This window comes from Petaurus breviceps, unplaced genomic scaffold, assembly GCF_028583685.1.
Source record: "Petaurus breviceps papuanus isolate PSGF00001 unplaced genomic scaffold, PetGlider_PUasm1.0 126, whole genome shotgun sequence".
In the NCBI taxonomy this organism is placed as follows: Eukaryota; Metazoa; Chordata; class Mammalia; order Diprotodontia; family Petauridae; genus Petaurus; species Petaurus breviceps.
This window is the reverse complement of record NW_027185655.1, coordinates 49,660,881-49,669,091: the sequence shown is the minus strand read 5'-3', so window position 1 is coordinate 49,669,091 and position 8,211 is coordinate 49,660,881.

Genomic DNA, 8,211 nt, shown 5'->3' with positions numbered 1-8,211 from the left:
AGAGACAGACAGAAACAGAGACAGAGAGAGGCAGAGACACAGAGAGACAGAGACAGACAGAGATAGACAGAGACAGACAGAGACACAGAGAGACAGAGAGAGACAGAGACACAGAGACAGAGAGAGAAAGAGAGACAGAGAGATTGGCCCTGTTTGATAGTTTTAAAAAGCTAGGGGGAGAAGAGTTTGTGGTTTCATCTTACAAGGTGTTGGAAAATCAGACCACCTCAGGGTTAGTTCCTTCACACACAGAAATGATCTCAAAATTATTGGTAAAAAGTCAAAGTCAATGTCCCAAACTTATCAGCACCTTTTTGTTGTTCTGCTGCTCTGGAGCTATGGAAGTCAGAATTTTGTCTAGAATTTGTATAACATAACATGAAAGTCTTACATATTATAGACCAGAATCTTGGCAAGCAGTGTCTAAATAGTTTCCCATGATTTGGCACATTTTACCAAGATTTGAATTTTAGTTAATATATGATACAATATGCAAAATATGCCCTTTTGATTTGGGGGAGAATTTGTATATGACTTCCAGGCTCCCTTTTGCAACCTTGCTTCCTGACAGTGATCTTTTATATTATGAAATTTACTATATTTGCAAGAGGTGGGAGTAGAACAAGATTTCATTTTAGAGCGTCTATGTGTATTATACACACACGTGTGTGTGTCTCTCTCTTAATTTAGATTTTTTTGCTGGCTTGTTGACCATTTCTCAAGGCTATCACAAAGAGTAATCCTTTTGAAATGTGCTCTATAGTACACTGAAAGATTAATCCCCTTCTTCCTTGTGTTAGGGTAAATTGGAATATTAAAAGGTCCATGTCATGTTTTCTGATCTGAGTTCTTTGCAAGATTATCAACAATATGGCTTTGTTATTCTGTTTCTCTGAATGTTCATAGAAAATCCTTTTTTTTTTCCATTTCTTTAGTTGTTGGTACAATATATAGAGTGTTGGGCTTTGAGTCAGAAAGGCTCACTGTCAAATTCTGTCTCAGATACTTATAGATCCCAAGCAATTCACTTAACATCTGTTTGGCTCAGTTTATTCAGATGCAAATTAAGGAAAATGAGAGTATCTACCTCATAGGGTTACAGTAAGGATTAAATAAGTTAAGATACATAAAGCTCTTTGCTAACATTAAAGTGCTTTGTAAACGGTCTTGTCATTTTATGGGAAAGGAGAGAATGCTTCTTCAAGAGTATTATAGGGGGCAGCAGCTAGGCGGCACAGTGAGTAAAGCTCCCACCCGGGAGTTAGGAAGACCCGAGTCCAGTTCCCGCCTCAGACACTTAACACCCACCCACCCCCCCTCCCCACACACACACACACACACACACACACACACACACACACACACACAAAACTAGCCATGTAACCTTGGGCAAGCTACTTAACCCCAATTGCCCTCCAAAAGGCAAAAAAAAAAGGGTATTATTGACAGTGTTTCTGTTTAGGCCATCCTAGATATCAAGTTGTTAGGCTGTTCTTGAGTCATCACTGTTATTCTACCTTGTTTTCTTGTGGTGCATTTTAATTCTTATATATCTTTTGTTTCCACACCTTCTTTTCCCATTTCTTATAATGAAGAATTTTTAAGAGAAATATTTTTAAAAGATCATCAATATTAACCAAACTATTAAATAAGTGATAGATAGCTTTCCACTCCCATAGTCATCCTTCTTTTCAATGAAGGGAGGGAGAAACATGTTATTACTTATTCTTTGGGGCCAAGTTTGGTCATTAAAATTACACAGCATTTCGTTTGGTAGTCATAAGAGAATATTCCCTTTTCTTCTCTCTGCTCTGAATTTCTCTGTGTTCAACCTTAATTTTTTTTTTCGTTTTCTTCCTTCTACTCTTATCATCAAAATATGATGTATATAACATGCTTGGTAGTCACATGCAGCTGTTTCTTGACAGTAGATACCTACAGCAATGATAGTTCAAAAGTGTACTACTTTCCTTATTTACATTAGCATAATCCAATTTCACAATTGAAACAGGTCAACTGGATGTTTCCTCTGCTTTGGCATATTTGCCTACTTTAAACAAATTTCCTGAAAACTTCTTAAGCAACATCACCTATCCAAAAATTGTTGCTATATAAATTTTTTGGAAGATTTTTGTATATAAATATCAATGCGTTGTCTATTTCCCCCCATCCAAGAAGCTATATTTCATTAAAAAAAAAGGATCTCAAGGGAAAAAGAAAAGAAACAGGGATAGAGACAGAGACAGACTGTCAGAAAGAAAGAGGCAGCAACATAGAAGAAGAGAGGCAGGAAGGAAGAAAGGAAAGAAGGAAAGAGGGAAGGAAAGAAAGGAGTGAGTAAAGGAAGGAAAGAAGGGGAATGAAGGAAAGAAGAAATGGAAGGAAACCAAAAAATTGATGTGATACATTAAAATTCCTATTATCTTTATTTCAAGTATTTCACTCATTTTTGACCTCTAATCAAGGTCCAAATTACTTTGTCACTTATCACTTATTGAAAAACTGTTTTACAGCTCTTTTCAAATGATAGCAAATAACTTGCCCTTTCCAATCTAAGTAACTGTATTGCGGCTATCACTCATAATAAAAGAAAATTAGAACTGGAAGAGAACTGGGAGTTTACCTGCACTTATTTTGCAGAAGAGAAAATAGACAAAACAAGAGACATAGATTATCTAAACTGGAAAAGCTGGGAAATCAAGCCCCAAAACAGGTCTAGTTATTTCAAGCCCAAGGCTCTATTCCACTATATGATATGATATCCACAGATGGAATTTTATCAACCACTCTAGTGAAAATTGGAAAACAGAAAGGAAAAGAAATTTATTATCTGCTTGTTATGCAACACTATGTTAAGTACAGAGGATGCAGATTTAAAAAAAAAACAGTAGTTATTGCCTTCAAGGTGTTTACATTGTGATGGGAAAGGATATATCAGGGAGTGGTGTTCCAGGACGGGCAGTTTTGTCTGGAATATTGCCAGGACCTTAAGAAGGGCAATAGAGGACTACATTGACATACAGTTTCTTTTCTGTTTCAAATGAATTATTTGTTTATTTTTAACATTCTTTTCTATTTTAATCTTGACTTTCAAATCCATGTGAATTAGCCATATTTCCAAAAGAAATATTTATATATTAGCCATATTTCCAAAAGAAGCAATATGTGTGTATAACAAATACACACATATCTACATCTCTCTCTCTCTCTTTCTTCTCTCTCTCTCTCTCTCTCTCTCTCTCTCTATCTATATATATATATATATATATATATATATATATATACATATCTATCTATGTATCGATATACTTCAATTTGCACTCCAAATTCATCATCATCTCTGTAGGTGAATAACATTTTTTTTTCATCATAATTCCTTTGGAACTTGACATGCATTTCCTAAGAATAATGGAAGAGTTGATTTGATCATCATTCAAGAACTGGAGCAGGAAGCTATGCCGCTAAAACAGCTCCACCAGGCAGGAAAACCAGGAGATGCTATAAGTGTTGGATGAAAAGACATTTGACTGGGGCTCGTCTGAAATTATGAGATGGGTATAGACACCATTCAGAAAAATGGAGTCCAAGGGCAGAAATAAAGAACATGAAAGGGTTATAACATCCTTGTCATGGTTTCTTACCTGAATAGCAAGACTTCCAAGAATATAACTAGGGAGTGGAAAGATCAAAAGCAGACATAAAGTTTTTTGTATATCAAAATATTCATAGAAAGAATAAGGGGCGGCCAGGTAGCACAGCAAGTAAGAGCACCGGCTCCAGTGTTGAGAAGACCTGGAGATCGAATCCCGGGCTCAGACACTTAGCACCCACCCAGAAACACCTGGCCGTGTAACCTTGAGCAAGTTACTTAACCCCAATTGCTTAGGGGCGGCCAGGTGGCTCAGCGAGTAAGAGTACCGGCTCCAGTGTTGGGACGACATGGAGATCGAATCCCGGGCTCGGACACTCAGCACCACACCCAGAAATAACTGGCCGTGTAACCTTGAGCAAGTTACTTAACCCTGATTGCTTAAAAAAAAAAAAAAGAATAAAGTACTAGAAATAGAGTGATTTTCTATTAATTTGAGAGAAATATGAATAAATTGTGGTAAATTAATATAACAGAATATTGTTCTTCTCTAAGAAATTACAAATGAAGTTTGCAGAGATGTTGGAAGAATTGTATTAAATGATTCAGAGTAAAAGAAACAGATTGAGAAAGCAAATACTTTAAAATAACTATAATAATGTAAATGAAAAGAGGTGATCTCTGACTCTTAAAAGAGTTGCAATTCCCTCTTTTTTTTTTTTTTTTGCTATTTTGAGGGCAATTGGGGTTAAGTTCATGGCTAGTTTTTGTGTTAAGAGTCTGAGGCTGGATTTGAACTCAGGTCATCCTGACTCCAGGGCCAGTGCTCTATTCACTGCACCACTTAGTCACCCCTGCAATTCCCTCTTTTCCTTGGAAAGATGGGAAATGAGCTACATAAAATGTATATGCTGACATGGGCAGGCATTAATCACTATATCTCTTGTTTCTGCTTGGATATACAACCCTAAGAGTATAGGGGGCAATATGCAGAAATGATTGATGATAAAAATGTGATTTCACAACATCATGATTAGGCATGACAGGAGAATGTTAGTTGGAGAGACTAATAATGCAAAGGGTTTATATTTTACTTTAGTGCTTTAAAAAAAACTGGAATGTAGGTACAATTTATACAATGTATTAATTCAAATAAGAAGTCAGAATATTACCAAAGTATAAGCATAATTAAAATTCAATTTGATGAGGGGCATCTAGGTGGCACAGTGAATACAGCACCAGCCCTGGAGTTAGGAGGACCTGAGTTCAAATCCAGCCTCAGACACTTGACACAATTACCTGCCATGTGACTATTTTGGGGAAAACAAACAAAGATGCCAATGAGTCCTTTACTTTTATAAGTTAAAGAGCTAACATTTTTAAATTATAACAACACAATTGCCCTCCAAAAAGCAAAAAAAAAATCAATTCAATGAATATCATTAGGTACCTACTATGTGCAATACATTATACTAAGAAACAGATTGTATTGAAGTTTTTTTTTTTTGTTTCCTTTCCTCATCCATTTTGGCTTTTTTCACTTAACAAAGCAATTTCAGAACAATTCATAAATATCCAAAGTCCTTGTTTGGTAACTGAAGTATCCAAATTGAAGAAGAAATGATAAATATAAAGAATGCTCCAACAAGCATTATGTAAACTTTTCCTTCTTTGAGGAAAAAAAGTAAAGGTTGTTTATTATGTGATTACCTGAACTTTAATCTAAGAGATTTTTTTTTAATATTCTAATCATTATGTCATAGCTCAGACAACACACATGGAGTGAACAGCAAACTCAACATAAAGTTAACAACTTCATATGAATAGGAACATTTGAATAATCAAAATCAAGCATTACCTCCCCTGAGTAAGATTGCTGTTGTCCAAGCACTTCCTTAGTTAAAAATGTATCTCAGTTTCATTATTAACCTCTTCTGTCTCTTCTTCTTTCACTATTTTCTATATTACTTGGTAATCCTATTCCTGACCAACTAAGGTCGTTGTTTTCCAAAGTTTTGCCCTCAGTTCTTTTCTCTTTTTAGTCTATATTCTCTTCCTCAGCAATCAATTAATATGCTACGATGACTTTAATGCTTTACTTCTACTGAGATGACTGTAAGATCTATCTCCTAAATGAACGAAAAAGTAATTATCAAGCACTACAACACTGCATTAAGTATTGAGAAAACAAAAAAAGATGTAAATGAGTCCTTTACTTTTAAAAGTTAAAGAGCTAACATTCTTGAAGGATAGAAACACAAATATGGAATGAGGGACAGAGAGAGCTATTTGGATTTCAGTAATTACAGATATTTTTAGCAGAGACATGTATATGTATATATGCTTATGGGTATGGGCCCGAGTCTGAGTCTGGACATGGGTATATGTATATGTATTATATGTATGTAACCGCATACATCTAATTAAGGAATAAAAATATTAATGTGATTACATTTCTGGAACTATACAATATATGTTTTTAAGATGAGGAGTATATTTGGGTGGTAGGTAGTACACTTATGACAATGAGTGAGATAAAATGGACATGGCATGGTGAAATGGGCAGCATGGCTTTGGAAGTCTTGCATTGCATGGCTGTGATTTCTAAACTAATAGAGTTAAATACCCCAACACATGGTCTCTGGAGGTCTGGTGGCCCAGAGAGTGTAGAAGAAAAAAAGGAAGACAGCAATGTCTAGGGGAATGATGGATGGAATATCAAGGAAAGAAGCTCAGGCAAAAGATTTTCATGATAACTTATCTTTTGATCTAGATATCTGCATCTCAGTTTCCTGTTCAATATTTTCCTTGGTGACACACCAACACTTTAAACTCATCATATCTCAAAGCTAGATTATTATCATTCTCTGTTCTCCCGCTAACAAGAATTCATTAAGTATCTATAATGTAGGGAGGCATTGAGTTCAGTGGGGTTTATAAAAAGAACCTCCCCTTTTTTTCTCATTGTTCACCCCACTGGTCATAATCTTGCTTTACAACATGACTAATATTCAATGCGAAGGTATTTGTAGAACCTATATTTGATTACATGCTGCCATGAGGAGTAGGGTGGAAGAGAGGGAGGGGGAGAAAATTTGAAACCCAAGAGATTGTGGAGCTGAATGTTGTAAACTAAATGTAAATAAATAAATTTAAATTTAAATTTAAAAAACTTTGCCTACCTCTTCAAAAAAGAAATAATTTCTGCCTGAAAAAACTTTGTATTCAATTTTTTGGGGGGATAGAGGAATTTACTGTGTAGAAAAATAAGTAAATACAAGGAATATGTAAAATGTATTCACAATATAAAAACAAACTACCTCATAGATATAAAATATTTTTAATGTATACAGTGAATCCCAAAATCTTAATACCCTTTTAATATGCTAAAGTTTAAAACTGCACCAAGCTTTTCGGAACACTCTCTGTAATATCTTATTGATGATCAAAATAATCCTGTAAAGGAAGCATTATTTTATCTTCATTTTAGTAATGAGGAAAGCAATTCAACTCTGTGTGTGTCTATCTTTCCCTCTGTCTCTCTCTGTCTCGGTCTGTGTGTATTTCTCTTTGCACACACATACATACATACCATACACACAAGGCCATGTGTATATATTTTATATACACATATATGGATGTACACCTATATCGAACCTTCAAGTAGGTTCCAAATGTTAGAATTTTGAAGTGACATAATGAGGGATTTTGGAGTAACAGAAACAAGGTTTATATCAAACAATGTTAACACAATAGCCAATGCCAGGGAAGTAGAGATGAGGAAAAATGGTGATCTGAATCAGCATTAAGTGAATGCACACTACCAAGTTTGGGGCAGTTAAACAACATTATAAGGTCATTATGGCTATAAATATATGTACATAATGCCTGATTGAAAGACAAAGAAGAATGACTTTACTTCTGGTAGTAATGCATTGGCCACCATTACATTAGTTTTGATTACTTTTAGATAGAGACTGCTACACAGGTGCATCTTACCCTTTTAGAATAGATATACTTCCATTTTTTATATTGGTAGGAACATTCTCTCATGTGGCTTTTTCTTCTGTCATATACTATTCCTTTGCAGGAAAATTAGAGGTATAGTTATGCCTTTATTTTCACCTTCCTTAGACATCTTATTGTGACTAAACATGGTATTTGACTGATGGAGTGAGTGTGTATGTAGTGTGTGTGGGTGTGAGAGAGGGACAAGATGAATGGTCAGCCTTTCAGGATTAGGTGACTTTGTGATGATAGGGTGCCAATGGTACTTTGTGACATCCTTCATTATTGAGTTGGAACCATAGGGAAGTATCAAAGACTCTGCTCTCTAAACCACAAAGTCTATTTGAGATCCCCAGACCTATTGAACATAATCACAAGATACTATTCTCAACTTACCTTTGTGGACATAAAGAGGAAATAGTGGGAGGCTAGGTGGGGCAGTGAGTAAAGTGCTATCCCGGAAGTCAGGAGGACCCAAGTTCGGTTCTGGCCTCAGACACTTAACACCCACACACACACACACACACACACACACACACAAACTAGCCGTGTAACCTTGGGCAAGTTACTTAACCCCAATTGCCCTCCAAAATGCAAAAAAAAAAAGAAAAAAA